This window comes from Capsicum annuum, chromosome 6 (assembly GCF_002878395.1).
Source record: "Capsicum annuum cultivar UCD-10X-F1 chromosome 6, UCD10Xv1.1, whole genome shotgun sequence".
NCBI lineage: Eukaryota > Viridiplantae > Streptophyta > Magnoliopsida > Solanales > Solanaceae > Capsicum > Capsicum annuum.
Window position 1 is genome coordinate 107,434,820 of NC_061116.1, and position 19,173 is coordinate 107,453,992.

At 31.6% G+C, this 19,173-nt stretch overlaps 1 long non-coding RNA gene across 1 annotated transcript; it reads right to left on the reverse strand.

The window, feature by feature from the left end:
- Window positions 1-1,128: 1,128 nt before the first annotated feature.
- Window positions 1,129-10,526, reverse strand: LOC107875008. Its single transcript, XR_001675687.2, has 3 exons — window positions 10,155-10,526; window positions 9,662-9,727; window positions 1,129-1,381 (listed from the first exon to the last, which is right to left on the reverse strand). It is a non-coding gene; the product is annotated as an uncharacterized LOC107875008 (long non-coding RNA).
- Between the last annotated feature and the right edge of the window lie 8,647 nt (window positions 10,527-19,173).

The window sequence follows — 19,173 nt, forward strand, 5'->3', positions numbered from 1 at the left end:
AAGGTTTTGGATCTCTATAAATAGAAAACTCCTCTTCTCATACCATAACATAATAGAATCTACAATGTAGTTGTTTAAGAAACTTGTTTAGGGGGAGATTTTCTTCCAACAGTTTTTATATGTTCTTTAATATGAGTTATCTTTTATGGCCGATTGACTCAATCATATCAGTAATATTATGTTTTAGTATTCTTTAATTTGTCATCTAAATTATCACCATCTTGGTTTGCAAACTTTATGCTTCCACATAATGCCCTTTTAATTTTAAACCCAACTAGTAGTATTAGAGCCTACGGTTCAAAGATCTAATTGATTGGTGAAATGAGGATGAAGACAAGTTCAAGGCGGTTCAAACCAACTTCCAATCAATTTGATGATAATGAAGATATATGTCCATAAGCTACATGTGGAGATGATTTTCAATCATATTTTCAACAATCCTGCTGTTATATATTTGAAAATAAAGCTCACTTTTAACCCTACAAAGGACTCCAATATTTTTAACCCAAAAAGAATCATATATTTTTTAATCCAGAAGCTCCATTTTAAGCATGCAAAACAACAGTGATACATGAAGGTTATGTGAAGATGAAGATTATGCATATGAAGAAGGTGACTCAAGTTTTGTCAAGAAAATCAAGCCAAAAAAGGGAGATTTGTTAGGGTTTTTTCCCTGATTTTCTTACCAAATTTAAGTTTTACTTTTATTGAAAGGAAAATAAAAGTAATACCATAATTACTTTTACTTTTTCTGAAAGAAAAATATAAAATTTTTCCATATTGGCTAACCTTTTTCTTAGAGGAAAGGTTTTGGACCTATATAAATAGAAGACTTCTTTCTTATACCATAACATAATAGTTGTTTAAGAATCTTGTTTAGGGGGAGATTTTCTCCCAACAATTTTTATATGTTCTTTAATATTAGCTATCTTTTATGGTGTAACACCCCGAAAATGGTCCCGAGAGTCACATGGTGCTTAAGACCACAAGTGATCCCAAGCTAACCCTTCTACTGGCATAACTAATAAGCAACTGAATAAAATACATAATCTAATCGAAATAAGCGAAAGATAACTCTTTTCTAAATCTGATCAATACAGAACTAAATTAAGATGTTTACAACTCTGCTTTTACAAAAAAATGCTGGAATCAAATACATTAACTCTATTGACTGTCGATGAAGCCTCTACTAGTATTGACTATAGGTAGCTGAGATATGACTCCTAGCTATCCTAAATCAATACGACTAAATCAAGAAAAATGAAATACTACTCAAACTATATGATTGACTCAAGCCCTTGAATCAAGAGGACTCATCACCTGTTGATTGGAAGCTGCAATCTCTCTGAATATGGTATGCGTGCTACAACTAAACTGATACCTACATTATGAGATAATATAGCACATAGACATATATGTGGATCAGTACTTTAATGATGTACTAAGTATATGGGCGTGAATGCAATAAGCAAGCAATATCATCACAATTTATAAAATCATGCATGTTAAATGTAAATAACTTACATAGGCTTGAGTAATCTAAAATCTGAAGATCATAAATCATGAATAGTAAAGCATATAATACAATTCTTGTGAGTCGTAACACTTAGTTCTGAAATCTATATTCTGTTCTTATTCTCGAATTATATAGGCTAAGTGAAATCTGTAAGTCTTTATAGAAATACTTTATCTTCAAGGGTTTAGAATTCTGAAATCTTATTCTGAAAGAAAAAGGCTTTATCTGAAGTCTTTAAGGAAATACTTTAGCTTTTATCTGAAGGAAGGTTCTTTTAACCGACATAAACCATGTGAGCATTCATGGAGTTCAATGTTCTTGTCCCCCTAAGGAGGAATCCTCACGTTGGGGAGAGGAGTCATACTCTTGCTAGGGAGTATAACCTATCTGAGTGATCACATATCTATCATCCATGTAAAAGTGGAAACAATCTAAATCCTATGTTGACAAGTATTTATAGGGTATGAAACCGTAGTAACTTACCCATCTCGGTGCTAAATACTACTCCCATTAAATCTGTATGCTCATTCTGATGAAAATCTACTTTTAAAATAGTCTAATGGTTTATGATAAAAACCAACTGATATTTGTAAAGGTCAATCTGTAATCTATAAAGTGGATTTTATATCTATTCTGAGACCAAAAGGTCAAATCTTTAACAACAATCTCAAAAGAATCTAGTCATAGGATGCTTATAGCACAATCAAATCTTGAAATAATAATCTTTAATTAGGGCTTAATGACCCATGCATCAAATTCATGTTAAAACATCATAATATTCATGCTTGGTAATGTAAACATTTATAAATAAATTTAAAATCTAGAAATTTCTGCAATATGCATGAAAATATGAATATAATCATGTAATTCAACTTCTAAATCACTAAAAATCTCATAAGCTTGTAAATAACAATAAGCCTAGGTTGAATTTCATGGAAAATCATATAAAATTAAGTAAAATTGATATTAAAATAAGTTTTGGGCACAAGAACGAAAGGATTGTCCTTGTTCATAACCCCACATATCTTAATTGATGATCTTAGATGCTAAAACTTGAATCTTGGATCTCTATTGGTGCTTTGAAGAAGAATTCTTAGAGTTCTTGTATTGGAAATCTTTAATCTTGAATTTCTTTGGAGAATTAATGGAAGAATTTGGATTTCTTGGAGAAGGAGCTTTGATGATCTAGGATTTTCTTTTGAGAGAAAAGTGATGAAATAAGCATAAAGTGCTTTGGTATAAGCTTAATAATGTGTTTTGGACGAACTAAGGGCTGGGTAATTTACCATAATACCTTTTTTAAACCCCCAAATAGAACTGAAAAAATGACCAAAAATCTCAATTTACTGGGCCACCGCGACGTGCCACTATCGCGGTGGCTCACTGGAAAAGGACAAACGAGAACTGGGCGCTCACCGCGACGCGCCACAATCGCGGTGCTCCTTGGATTACCATTTTGGCTAGCGATGCGCCAGCATTGCAGAGTCTTACTGGAATGAGACAATTGAAAAAATGGGTTTCTCCGTAAAGCGGGGCTGTCGCAAAGGGACATTGGAATTTGACAATTGCGGACTTTTCCTTCTCCGCGATGTGCCAAGTGCCCAGGTGGCACACTATCAACTTAAAATGCCATAACTCCTTCACTGAGTGTCGAATTTGGGATAATTTCATATCGATTTAATTTTCCACACAATGAAAAGTTGAAATCTTGAAAATTCCACATGGAATAAATATTATTCATTTTGAAAGCTATTCCTTAATATTCAAGGAAAAAATTTAAGCTAGAAAAAATACGGGGTATTACATATGTCCAACTAGCTCAATCATATCAATAATATTTTATTTTAATATACTTTTATTTGTCATCTAAATCATCACTATCTTGGTTTGCAAACTTTAAGCTTTCGCATAATGTCCTTTCAATTTCAAACCCAACATGTTTTTTATTCTCAAACAGCAGCTACGTTTTTAGTGTTTTTACTTCTTTTTATTCTCTAGTTTTGGTTCTATCTTGTTATGTTGTTTCTCGTTATTTGATACTTGTTTGGTGGATATTTTGGATAACAATATTGTAACTATTTATGATTATAGTGGAGGTTTTAGTCCTGTGGTTTTTTGCTCTCCACACAGAAGGGTTTTTTACGTAAAATTAATGTCTCGTGTGATTGCCTTTGTTCTTGTCTTATTTTATTTGTATGGTTGGTTTATTTTCCTCCATATTATTTTTCATAGCTTGGGTTTGCTTGTCTCCTCTTTGTTCAAATTGAAAGGGAAAGTTTAGACTTGGGTATTCTTCTGCTACTACCTTGTCGGGCATTTTTATTTTGCCCTTTCCTTTTCCAACAAAGTGGTATCAGATTGTAGGTTGTCGTTGATTTAAATGATGGAGGCAAATATGAAAAAAATGATGTGTTTGAATGGAAGTAATTATCAGACTTGGAAAGGCAAGATGAAAGATCTTTTATTTGTCAAGAAAATGCATTTATCAATGTGTGTCTATTAAACCTCAGTCCATGAAAGATGAGAATTACAAATTTGAGCATCTACAGGTTTGTGGCTATATCATACAATGGGTTGAAGATAATGTTATAATCCATATTGTGAATGAGACACATGCAAGAAGTTTATGGGACAAGCTCGAGACACTTTATGATTTGAAGACTAGCAATAACAAGTTGTTTTTTATTAAGCAATTGATGAATATCAGGTATAAAGAGGGCAGTCCTATTTTAATCATATAAATGAATTTCAAGGTGTCCTTGGCCAGCTGTATGGAATGAGTGTAAAGTTTGATGAAGAAATTCAGGGACTTTGGCTTCATTATACTCTGCCAAACTCTTGGAAAACTCTTTGAGTTTCTTTGACTAATTCTTCTTCCAGTGGTGTTTTAACTATAGAATATACTAAGAGTGGTGTCTTGAATGAAGAGATGAGAAACAGATCTCAGGCCTCATCTTGTTCATCTTCACACTATGATGTTTTGATTACTGAAAAGAGAGGGAGAAATAAGTCCATAGGTCTGAATGATAGAGATAAAAGTAGAAGCAAGTCGAAGTCTAAATTCAAGAATTTTACATGTGACACTTGCAACAAAAAAGGAAATATCATGAAATATTTCTAAATGCATAAAAGTGATACAAGACAACAGAAGAAAGAAGACGATAATAAAAATCGTGTTGTTGTTGTTGCTAATGACAATCTTCTTGTTGCTTGTGGTGAGAATTTCATTAATTTTGTTCATGATGGGTCTAGCTAATTTGTGGATTCTGGTGCTATTTCTCATGTTATGCCAAAGAAGGAATTATTTTCTTCTTATAATCAAGGTAATTTTAGGATGTTGAAAGTGGAAAATAATAATGAAGTTAAAGTACTTGGCATTGGCACGGTTTGCGTGGAAAATAAAAATGGTTCCTAACTAGTTCTCAACAATGTCAAGTATGCTCCAGATGGTCTCTTGAATTTAATTTCTGTAGGAAACCTTGATGATGAGGGTTATATTAATACCCTTAGTACTGGCCAGTGGAAGCTTACTAAAGGTTCGATGATTGTGGCTCGAGGTGACAAGTTGTCTAACTTATACGTATTTTAGGGCTCCACTTTTAGAGGCTCAGTAAACTTGGTAAACTTGGTGGAGAATGATACCTCATTTGAGTTGTGGCATAAAAGGTTGAGTCATATGAGTGAGAAGAGAATTAATAGTTTAGCTAAGAAAATTTTTCTTTCTGGAGTGAAACAAGTAAAGTTGAAGAAGTGTGTTCATTGCTTAGCTGGTAAAACAGAAAAGATTTTATTTCAGAGTCATCCACCTTCAAGAAAGCTTGATTTGCTGGAGTTGGTACATTCTAATTTATGTGATCCTTTTAAAGTAAGGTCTCATGGTGGTGCACTTTATTTTGTGACTTTTATTGATGATCATTCTCATAAATTTTAGGTATTTTCTTTTAAGTCCAAGGATCAAGTACTTGATGTGTTCATGGATTTTCAGGACTTGATTGAGAGACAGATAGGGAAGAAATTAAAATGCATCCATTCAGACAATGATGGTAAGTATATTGGTCCTTTTGATAGATATTATAGAGAGAAGGGTATTCTGCATCAGAATACTCCTCCAAATACTCCTCAGTTAAATGGTTTAGTAAAGAGGATGAAGAAAACTCTAGTTGTGAGGATTAGATGTATGCTTTTAGATGCTAAGCTACCAGATTATTTTCGGGCAGAAGCACTTAATACTGGTGCTTATGTTATCAATTTATCTCCTATTGTTGCTTTGGATGGTGATGTTCTGGAAAAAGTTTGGCCTGGTAAGAATGTTTCTTACGATCATCTTAATGTCTTTAGGTGTAAAGCTTTTATGGATGTTCCTAAGAATGAAAGTTCAAAGTTGAATGTTAAAACTAAGCAGTGTATCTTCATTTGTTATGGTCAAGATGAATTTGGTGTTATCGTTTCTATGATCTAGTTGAGAAGAAACTTGTTAGAAATCGTGATGTTGTGCTCTTTTAAGACCAAACAATTGAAAATTTTGACAAGCCTAATAAGGTTCTTCTTAGAGTAGTGAAAGCCTAGTTGATGTTGATCCAATTCCTTTGACTACTGCTCCTGAAGAAAAACTTCATGATGATGAAAATCAAGTTGATAATGAAGATGATGATCATGTCCAGAATGACTAGCATGATATTGTTAATGCTCTATTCCAAGTTGATATGGTTGATCATCAACCAGTTATTGATGTTCTAGAGAGTTCTCTAGAATGATCTACTAGAGAGAGAATACATTCATGTCATTATTCTCCCAATGAGTATGTACTCTTGACTGATGGGGGAAAACTTGAGAGTCTTAATGAGGCCATTTAAATTGTAGAAAAAGAAAAATAGTTTGATGCTATGGAGGATGAGATTAAATCTTTACATGATAATTATATCTTTGATTTGGTTAAGCTACCCAATGACAGAAAAGCATTGAAAAATAGGTGGGGTTTTCAGGTAAAACATGAAGATAGTAACCCAGTTCCACAATACAAGGCTAGATTATTTGTGAAGGAATTTAACCAAAAAAAGAAAGTTAATTTTAATGATATATATTCTCCAATTGTGAAGATGTCATCCATTTGTGTGGTTCTAGGCTTAACTACAAGTCTAGATTTAGAAGTTGAGCAAATGAATATTAAAACTTCTTTCCTCTATAGTGACTTAGATGAAGAAATTTATATAAAGCAATCCAAAGGTTTTGAAGTCAACGGAAAAGAGAATTATATTTGAAAATTAAAGAAGATCTTGTATGGTTTGAAACAAGCTCCAAAGCAGTGGTACAGGAAGTTTGATCCTTTATGAGTCAACGAGGCTTCAAGAAGACTACTTCAGACAATTATATTTTTTTGCAAAAATTCTCTAATGGTGACTTTATTATTGTGTTGCTTTATGTTGATGACATCCTAATTGTCGGTCACAATGCCTGCAGGATTCAAAACTTGAAGTGAGAGTGGAGTAAATCTTTTTCTACGAAAGACTTAGGACCAACAAAGCAGATTATTGACATGCAGAATGTCCATGACAGAAAGACCAAGCACCTTTAGCTATGCACTTCAAATTGAGCACAAAGTAGTGTCCTTCCAATGATAAAGAGAAGAAAGATATGAAGAAAGTTCCTTATTCTTTAGTTATTGGTAGTTTGATATATGTAATAGTTTGTATAATATCAGATATTGCTCATGTTGTTGGTATTGTTAGCCATTTTCTTTCTAATTCGGGAAGAGAACATTAAAATGCTGTGAAGTGAATTCTGAGATATTTTTGTAGCACTTCTAGTCTGAGTTTGTGTTTTGGTATGGGGAGCCTATTATTTGTGGTTATACTGATGCAAACATGGCTGGTGATGTTGATACTCGCAAGTCTACTTCAGGATATTTGGTTACTTTTTCAGGGGGAACTATGTCATGGCAATCTAGGTTACAAAAATGTGTTGCATTATCTACTACAGAAGCTGAGACTTATTGCTTCCATTGAATTTTTTAAAGAATTGCTTTGGATGAAGAGATTCTTGGGGGAACATGGTTGTGCTTAAGAGAGGTATGTGCTTTATTGCGACAGTCAAAGTGCTATACATCTTGACAAGAATTCAACATTTCATGATCGGTCTAAACACATTGATGTGACATCCCATTAGATTTGAGATGTATTGGATTCTAAGTTGCTTGAACTTGAGAAAATTCATACGAATGATAATGGTTTCGACATGATGACTAAAGATTTTTCAAGAGGAAAGTTTGAAGATTGTTGCATGATCGCAGGATAGCGGTCTTCTCCACATAGTCGGGAAGGGAAGAATTATTGGGTCATAGGTCTTTTCCCTTCCTATGTGGATAAATAAAGCCCAATTTGGACCAATCCACTTATGTCCATAGGCCCATTACTATAGGACATATATATAGATCTTTTTAGGTATTGTTTCACCATCCACAAAGAGAGATTTAGCAGCCATAAAAGAGAGAAAGTGTGCAGATTTTTGCACCTCAATTTCAGCCGCAGCAGTCAACTTCAAATTGAGATTCCTGCTTCGTTTTTTGTCCGATTGAGCTGAATTTTGGACAACTTGTTTCTATCATCTCAATCTTTGATTAGAAACTGATGAAGTTGGATTTGGCAGCCTGTAGCTCCTATTTTTCATTCCCTAACAGCAGCTACAATTTTATTGTTTTTACTCCTTTTTATTCTCTAGTTTTGGTGCTATTTTGTTGTGTTTTTTATCGTTATTTGACACTTGTTTGGTGACCATTTTGGAGAATAATATTGTAACTCTTTGTGATTATAGTGGAGGTTTTAGTCCCGTGATTTTTAATCTTCACATAGAAGGGTTTTCCACGTAAATTTGGTGTCTCGTGTGATTGCCTTTATTTCTGCCTTATCGTATTTATGTGGTTGATTTATTTGTTGTCTTGTTACTATATTTTTTTTTCTTGGGTTTGCTTGTCTCCTCTAATTTCAAATTGAAAGAAAAAGTTTAGACTTTTAGGTATTCTTTCACTGCTACCCGGGCGAACTAAGATTCAAAGAATTTGATTTGAAGAAAGCTGGTTCCTTCTTTAAGACACCAATTACACAACAACACTACACAATCTCCTAATTAATAAAACCCCATAAGGTGTGAACTTAAGCAGTTACTGGATCTACATTTAAAATAACGCAACCTCAAGAGGACAACTACATAGCTAAAAGAATAAAGCAAAGCAAGAACTCTTGATACTGTAACATATGTTCCTTCATATTTGTTTGAATATTTTTATTCAAAATTATTGAGCTAATATAGATGTTCAGAAAAGTAGAAGAGGGTGATTGTATCTCTTGTCTGTTTTTAGTTTTTCATAGTGAATTGACATTTATGCCAAGTACAACATGACCCCTAAGAAGTGATAAAGTTTATCATTTATATGAAGTAAAGGAATGAGTGCATGATTTACTAACATAAGAAAAAGCTCAAACACAAGACCTTTCACTTGTTTTGACAATTTTATTTAGCATACACCTTTTTGACAATGAGTTAAAATTGACTCCCCCTAGTTTTAAATGATAATGTCTTTACTTCCTTTTGAAAAAGGATGGAATGATGACTTGTAGTAGGTAGCACACAAGCGAAGCACAACGAGTTATTCAATTTCCCTCTCTCTTGAATAAAGAGAAAGGTTTTAATCTTCCATTTTTATTCACCAGTTAACTTTCTGGGAGTAATCTGATAGAATAGAATGAAAATAATCTAATTGAATAGAACTTTCCTGCTTATTTTTTCCTAGCTTTGAAAACTATCAGATCAAAAACTTGATTGTTTGTTTGGTGTGAGAAATTAACTAATTTGGAGAGTATTTATAAATGGTGGGATCGTTATCCCATATTTAGAGGTGGGATAAAATAGCCCTATGGGATATCTAACTCACTCCTTATCCCATCTGTTAATATCATGGATCATTATTGTTATCCTCCCGCACCTAAAACTTGTTAGTCTTCCTGATTAAGGGATATTTTTTATTTTCATCACATCCTTTTATTTTGTTATATCTACAGTAGCTTTCATAATCATTTAGCAATATAGGTAAGCATATATATATATATATGTAGAGAAAGAAAGAGAGCTAGAATAAACAAGTGCTTGAATTACCTCTTAGAGGAAACGCAAGCAGAGTCCTGTTCTTTCCTCCCCTGAGCAACAGCTACTTTCACGAACCTATGAAATCATAGTTATGTAACGATAATATTCCAACTAAATGACAACTTATCCACAATGTTGTGTTTTGAAGAATTAAAAACTTCACAAAATATAACAAAAAAGATATAAACAGATAGACCCATGCAATAATAGAACAACAGAGTAGGCAGTAATAGAATCAACAATAAGAAAACAACAATATGCATCTTTTGAAGCTAGAGATATGAAAATAACTAAGCACTATAAATTTCTTCTATCAAGAAAATAACGCCTTCACCAACAGAATTGACACAAATAAGTACTTTCATTCTCCATTGATGTAGTCCTGTAAGCGGAGTTCACAAGAAATAAAATAGGTTTTGATCAAATAATGTCTAGAATTTAAACTACATTGTGGCTGCAAAAAAACTAGTTGCATGTGACAAGAAGCATCAAAATCACATACCATTAAGACAAAGCATGGGCGTCATTATCTTTATGCCCAATTAATCGATCTTAAAAATATCCAAGGTTTGCCAAGGCAAAGCATGTGTCTCAAAATCAGATTCATCTTTAAAAGAGAAGTGCCAAAGAGCTAATATGCATTAATTTCTGTAAGAGCAAAGAAAACAATAAAAGAGGAGAAAATAAACACAAATGTCACCAAATCAACTCTTCGGGGATTGTCTCTGGTGGGGATGAGGCATTGATCTAATATCATAGTACAAATCACCAAGAAATAAAATAAGAGATGAAATGTAAGTACCAAAATACCCAAATAATATGATGTTATTTTGAAAGTACCATTGATAGTACCATCCAACATTCACTTGTTATATACTCCCTCCGTTTCAAATTAATTGATCTTCTTTCTAAAAAAAAATAAAAAATAAAAAAAAAAAAAAATTTATTTCAATTTATTTGTCCAACTTATCAAATCAAGACTATTTTACACAAATTCTTTTCATTCTACCCTTAATAGATATTAAATATAATTATACTTTCAAAAATTTTGAAAATAACACTTATATTTTCAATACAAACTTTATGAAACTTGATTTTTTTTCTACTTTTCAAGGAGTACTACTAGTATTCCTATAAGATTTTCAACTATGCATGCATGTGCTATAATTTTTCATGCTTGATTAATTATTGAATCTTACAATGTTAAGAAGGGTAAAAAGGTAAAATATACTCCTAATCATTGGATTTCTTAATAGGTGTGTTAAGATTGAAAGGGCCATCTAATTCGAAACGAAAGGAGCAGTAGAAATTTAGAATATTTCCTTTTCCTATTCCAATTATTATTTGTTTTGGTCCTTTAAGACTCCTACAGTTATAAAAGTAACATTTATAACGTAGCATTTACTCACGATTTATTTACTTTCACCGTACAAAAGTAGACATATCAGTGTGTTGAAAGATTGCTTTGTATAATGTTAGCTCCAATTAAAATATTCAGGTTTTTTCATTTTAAAGATGTTTTTTATTCCTGATGGCTACTACACTTTGTTGACTATTCAACTAATTTATATCATTATAAAAAAATCTATTTATTTCTACTTGCTGTCGAACAATTGTTGTACCGTTATTTCCACCATATATGTAGTCAAAGAACGTGTTCATGTGCCTGTCCCTTGTTGTCATGATTTTATATTACAATTAGTGCTAAATGGGCACAAGAATTTGTTGTCTTTCGAATTTGATAAAATCTTTATTTTACAACACGAACTTCAAACATATGTTCAAACTAAAGTATGAACAATTAAATAAATTTATAACTCTGTATTCATAATTTTGAGCTTTTAACAATAAGTTCAACTGAACTTATGAACAACCAAAAATGAGGTTCAGACTATTTTTTGAAAAATAGCAAAACCAAACTTTTAGAAAGAGATGAAGATCGAAAAATTCAAGTCCACCGAATTCACGGTATGTCCTTAATGAAATTCCTTAAGTACCCGAAGTTATGAAATATATTCTTTCAGGATAAAATGAACCACTTCGATAGAATGGTGGTACCTCAAACCCTAGCAAACTACTATCACACTCAATGGTAGCAAATCACACTCGAATTTTTTAAGAAAGAAGAGTATTTTTACTTCAAAATTTCATGTATGTACCTGAAGAAAAATTAAGGTATTTATAGCCATCAAGGTGTTGCTTCCTGAACAGAAGTAATGGTTCATAAAGGTGAACCTCTTCATAAAGGTGCAACTCTTCAAAAAAGGTGCAACTCTTCAGAAAAGTCACAACCCATTCGAAAAGTCATAACCATCGAAAGTGAAAAGGTACCTATTCAAAATGCATCCTTTCCTTGGTGTATCTTCGGTAAAAACACCTATTCATTTTTCATTCACCCCTCTTCAAAACCTAACAATTCTCTATATGATTGGGGATGGCCATTTTATCAAAATATACAAAAAAGTGTGTGATCTACAAGCAAAGACTAATTGCATTTGGATAAGTAGATTTTCCTTTGAACTTTCCATAGTGAAAATTCATCGGATGCACTTGGTTAATTAGTAGATGTGATATCTTTGAACCATCAAACTTTAATGTACACCTAGATAACACAGGTCATATAATCAACCTTTTACCATTTATGATTCTCACGATTTTGTTCCTTTCAACCATGAACACTTTTTATTTTTCTAAGAGCTTAAAGAATAGGACTTTACAATCATTCTCCTTGAGGTGGTTTCCACTTCATTCTCACATAGGTGATTTCTACATGCTTAGTCATATAGATCAAATTATTTGGTCAAATCTACCAAACATAGAAAGCAATACAAAGCTTCATCTATAAGCTTTAGCTTTGTTTCCTGAACATTGTATTTATCATGAGAATGAGTTGAGTTAAGTTGACAATATTGACTGTCAGTCACAACTTTATTTGATTTCCTTGAACCTAACTCTTGGGATCTCTAGTCTGCTAGGTAGAGTTACTTCCGTGATGACTTGTTCTAGGCAGTAAACTCATTTCATTACATATTATCCGTTGACCTCACATAGTTAATCATGATAATTCCACTAGAGAGTAGTTCTCTAATGATATTATGTTTTTATCTTATATGACAATATTTTCCATTATACATCATTCTCCTTTCCTTACCTATCGCCGCTTGACTATCACAATGTATGTATGCTGGTGTCAAAGGTTTGAGCCAATAAGGAATATCTTTCATGAAATTTCATAGCCATTCAGCTTCTTCACTGGCTTTATCTGATAGGATAAATTCAGATTCTATTATAGAGTGAGCAATATATGTTAGTTTGAAAAATTTTAAAAAAACTGCTCCTCCACCAAGAGTAAATACATAATTATTCATAAATTTTACTTTATTTGATCCATTGATCCAATTTGCATCATTATATCATTCAATTATCACTGGATATTTGTTATAATGCATAACATAGTCTTGAGTATGTTCTAAATATCCCAAAACTCTTTTCATTGCCATCCAATGAGTTTGAATGAGATTACTCACGTACCGACTTAATTTTACTAATAGTGCATGCTATATCTAATTGCATACAAATCATGATATACATCAAATTTTCCAACACTCTTGTGTACTTCAATTATGAGTCATTTTCACCTTTATTCGTTTGAAGTGCAAAGCTCACGTCTAATGGAGTCTTGAAAATATTGAAGTCCAACTTTTTGAACTTGTCAAGTACCTTTTAAATGTAATAAGATAGTGACAATGCCAACCCTAAGATCATATCAGCAACTCCAAGGTCTTTCATATCAAATTTTCTCTCAAGCATTTTTTTAGAAGCATTTATGTTAGAAAGTCTTTACTGATGATCAACATGTCATCCACATACAAATAAACAATAATTTTGTGATTTGGAGTTTTGTTAATGCTAATAAATTTCACATTCATTTATCATGAATCCATTTACCAATATTATTTGGCCAAACTGTGTATGCCATTGTTTGAGTGCTTACTTTAGTCCATAGAGTGACTTAACGAGTTTACATACTTTTCTTTCCTTATCAGAAATCACAAAATTCTAGGGTTGTTCTATGTAAATTTCTTCCTCCAATTCTCCATTTAAGAAATCTATTTTCACATCCATTTGATGGATTTTAAGACAACATACCACAACTAATGCAACCAACATCCGAATTCATGTTATCCTTGTTACTGACACGTATATGTCGAAATAATCAAGGCATTTTTTTGTGTAAAGGCTTTCACATAAAGTCTTGCCTTGTATTTGTCAATAATACCAGTTGTTTTTATTTTCATTTTTAGAATCCATTTAGAACCTAAAGGATTATATACCGGAGGAAGATCAACCAACTCCCAAGTATAGTTGCTCAAGATTGAAATAACCTCACTAATTGACTGTCTTTTTCCAAAAGGATGAGTCTACAGATGACATTGCTTCTTCAAATGTGTAAGGCACATTTTTAATACAAAATATTATAAAATATGATTCGAAGAAATTCAATATTCTTTATCTATTACTACGCCTTAAATTCTCTTTATTAAGTACATTATTCCTTGATTTATCACTAGTCCTTTTATACCTTTCACTAGACAACTCATGTTTAATCTTATATGGATAAATATAATCAAATAACTCTGCATAATTTGATTCAATTACCATATTATCATAGATATCCAGATGTTCAGCTTTGTGAACAAAAAATTGGCATGCTTGACTATTTGTAGCATATCCGATGAAAATACAATCCACAATATTTGGTCCTATTTTCATCCTTTTGGGTATAGAAACTTGAATTTTGGATAGACACCCCCACACTTTGAAATATTTCAAGTTGGATTTTCTTTCTTTCTATTTATCATATAGAATAGATTGTTTCTTTCTATGGAGCACTCTATTGTGTATTCGATTAGCTGTAAGGATAGTTTCCCCTTAAGTTTTGCAGTAAACCTAAATTTATAAGTAAGGTATTCATTATTTTCTTCAACGTATGATTTTTTCTTTCCGCAATTATATTCAATTGAGGTAAATATGGAGCATTATTTTGATGGAAAATCTTATTTTCAATCATATCTCTATAAAAGGAGATTCATACTCTCCATACCTATCATTTCCTTTTAATCTTTTTATAAACTAATTTTCAACTTCAGTTTTATATTGTTTAAATTTTTCTACTACTTCATACTTACTATTCAACAAATAAACATAACAACATCTAGTACAATTGTTAATAAAAATTATGAATTTTTTTCATTACGAGATGGTGTTGACTTCATATCGCAAACGTCTGTATGAATTAAGTCTAAGGAAATGAAATTCCTTTCAATAGACTTATACAGATGCTTAGCATACTTTGATTTAACATATACACTTAAATTTATTACCCTCAAAGTTAGGCAATACTTTCAAACTAATCAGTTTTTGCAAGGTTTTATAACTTACATGTCCTAAATGACTATGCCACAAATCATTTAACTCAAGCAAGTAAGAAGAAGCCTCAACTTTATTTAATTCAATAATCATTACAGCAAGTTTGAAAAAGCCCTCATTGAGGTAGTCCTTTCTTACATATATTTCATCTTGCTTATTACAACTTTCTTCGAAATAAACACACACTTAGATCCACTTTTAATGAGAAGTGTTGTCAATTCTAAGTTCTTCCTAATAGTAGGAATATGGAGAACATTATTGAGAGTCAACACCTTATCGAAAGTCATTTTTAGAAATATCTTCCCACTTTTTCAAACCTTGATTTTTGTAGTATTTTCCATAAAGGTCACTTTCTTGGGATCAACATATCATCACTAGTGAAAACATCTTTGTCTGCACAAATATGTCGAGTGGCTCCTGAATCAAACGACCATTCATTTAGATTTTAAACTAAATTGCATTCAGTGATCACAACTCACACATTTTAAATCTTTCTAGTTGTTTTCACCATGTTTATCTGATTTCATTTCTTGTTCTTCTTCAGAACTTGATAATTTAGAGCTTTCTAGCCAGCTTCACTATAATTACAACATCACCTTTGAATGTTTTCTTGTTATGCTCTTTCTCTTGTCTAGACGACTTCTTTCTCTTTTTATTACTTTGAGCATCCTTAATAGGATTTGCACCCATCATTGATGATTTCTCATTTAACTTATTATTCTCTTCTATCTTCAGATGAATCAAAAGATTTTCATACTAGATAGTTAGTTTTCAAACTTTATTTCTTCAAGAACATAAGAATCTCTACTTGTGAACCTTTTCATTTAAGTTTGGTCAACCAAAAGAATATTATTTGCTACCATTCTTTGAAGTTCACACCACAATGTTTTTTCGATTTCTCAGTTGTTGCTATTGCTAGAGAAACATCTCAATAACTTAATGATGTAACATTAATTATTGTTAGGAAAACACCATTCACAACTGAATTAATTTATTATTCAGTTTCATTCATCATTTTTCTGTCAATCTTTGACAAAAACTCTATTATTTTTGAATACTAACAATAAAGACTTATTTTTTAAACAACTTATTTCTAGCCAACATTTATGTCTTCAAATCATCAATTGAATTATATTTGACTCATGATGAAGTATTTATATCTTTACATCACTATCAAGTTCAAATAGAGTGAAAGTCCACACATTTTAATCTACAAAAACCAATACAAAGAATTCAATGAATCGATGAAGTTTTTATGTTCTTTAAACAGAATTTTCAATCCAATTTTTCAATAAAGATTTTATATTTTTCTAACCGAGGGAGTAGAAATCAAAAGATTTTAGTCTCCACAAAATCAAATTCAATACATATTAACCAAGTACTTAATAATTTTCTTAAGATTGTTGTCTTTCGGGTTAGGTAAAATCTGTGTTTTACAACAAGAACTTCAAACACATGTTCAAACTAAAGTATGAACAATCAAATAAATTTGTAACTCTGTATTCCCAACTTTAAACTATTAACAATAAGTTCATCCCAACTTATGAATAATCAAAAATGAAGTTCAAACTATTATTTGGAAAATAAAAAAACTAAATGTTTAGAAAGAGATGAAGATTGAAAGATTTAAGTACACCGAATTCACGATGTGTCCTTAAGGAAATTGTTCCCCTCAAGTACCCAAGGTTATGAAATATATCCTTAAGGATAAAATTAATCACTTCAATAGAATAGCGATAGCTCAAACTTTGTCAAACTATGAATGCACTATAGTAGCAAATCACACTATAACTTTTCAAGAAATAAGAGTGTTTTTACTTCAAAATTTTATATATGTACCTTAGGAAATATCAGGTCTTTATAGTCATCAAGGTGTTGCTTCATGAAGAGAAATAATGGTCTAGAAAGGTACACCTCTTTATAAACATGGAACTCTTCAAAAAATTTCGAACCCATTAAAAAGGTCATAACCATCGAAAGTGAAAAGGTACCTATTCAAATTGCATAATTTCTCTTGGTGTCTTTTTAAAAAAACACCTTTTCATTTTTCAATTTACACCTCTTCAAAACCTTATAGAATCTGGCCCAAATTTGACCACAAATGTAAAATAAAGATAATCTTTTATTATTTCCTAAAATCTAAAACTAAATGTCATCAATTGTGTTAGTGAATCATTTAAAACTTTTATATGTGGGACCCACCACATATATAGTCTCATTTCACCTTTGATTGTGTGAGCTAATATGTTTTTATTCGGTCCTCTTCCATTAATCGTCTAATCTTTTTCTTTTCCTTTTTAAATGTTTTTATTAAATTTTATATCTTATTCTATTATACAAATCATAGTTCATTAGGATATTTTGAAAAAAAGAACATCATTGGTAATTTAATTTTAAACTTATCATATAAAAGTTTCATTTTTATTATATAAAAGTCATCCAATTCTAGAGTATCACAACTTTTTAAAAATTGACTTCTTATCGTAAAGTCATTCAACTTTAAAATCTATCATATTAGGTTTTTAACATTTTTTTCACTTAACAGTATTCAAATTTGACCATGTAATTAAAAAGTAAATTTTATGTGAAATTTAATATTCTATACTGAAAATATAAAATTACAATGACCCTTGCATTGAAATTTAGATTTTTTATTTGACCATTCTACCCTTCTCTGTAGTTTCCCCATATTGATTCTGGAGTGTAGGAATGATTGGCATGGCTCCCAAGACCTTCAGGAAGGTTTTGAGAGAGTTTGAGGTTTTTTTGAGGTTTTAAGAGTCAATAGTTAACTTCGGTAAATATTTCTTGATCCGAGGGATGGATGACAAATTAAACTACTCCAAAAAATCCAAAATTTTGAATTTAGGTTAATAGCAGGGTTGGTTCAATTTTGGGACCTTTATATATCATTTTGGCTCTATGTTTAAAAAATAGTAAAAAGGGGTCTCGAGGGTTGATTTTGTGAAAAAAATCTTTTTTTTTTAAATTCAACGTTACCATTGAGTTCAAAATATCAAAATTATCCTATTAGCATTATTTGTTTATTTTTGTGGGGTTCCGAATAAATTCTGTGGGGCCCTTAAAAGAGTTTTTGAACTTAAGAGTTGTTATTCTAGTGTATGATCCCTTCTTTGCAATTAAGTCCCCACCTATTGCGTTTGTGAAGAACAATCGGCGAGGGTATCATGATCGTGTAGTGGGTGAATCACGATCATAAGTAATAGTTCTAGGTTAGTTTCTCTTCTTCATCACGTTTGCGGTCTCAATATCCGCATTTGCAAGTCTCAGTTCGGTTCATGTCGCGATTGTGATGGTTTTTCTGTGATCACAACGACCATTTTTATTTTTCATTAAAGGTTGACTCTTGCAATCGTGATAGGTTGACCTCGATCACGAGGCACCACATCCAAAACCAATTAAAACTGTTTTTTTCTTGATTTTTCTCCATTTTTAGACTTCTAGTGCTCAAATTAAAGTGATTTCAATTATTTCTTACATGGAAAGTTCCTAATTCTTATTCCATTATTCCCTATTGATTCCATCTTCAAAATGACTTTAAATCTATGAGTTTAAATGTGTCTTATGGGTTTTACCCGCTAAATTATTAAATACTTTTTTCTTCAATTCAAGGTATGATTCTACTCATTTTCATGTGGATTTTCAACTATAGACTCCTCTTTTTAAGGAAAACATTATTCTTACATAAAATTCTGGTTTTCTCCCTTTCAATTTTGGACTCATTTTTTGAACCCGTTTGGACCTTCTTAAATAATGTCAATAAAGGTATCATTTGCTTTATTTTGGCTTATAGATGTTATTTTTGAGTACAGTGAATGCGTTTAGTGTTGATTTGAGGGATTCATGCTTTTGGTTGAGGCTTCAAACGATGTTTGGACTTGCGAATCTTTATTTCAGGAAAGTTGAGATGTACCTTGACTTTTTTTAAAGTGTTTATGTGATGTATGCCTATTTGTATGTATTTTTTTATTTGTTTAGGATTGGGGGTTCTTTTTAGGTGATATGGAGAACATATCTGCAGGTATAAGAGTCTTTGGTGGATTGTACAGATCAATGCTTATTCTAGTTAG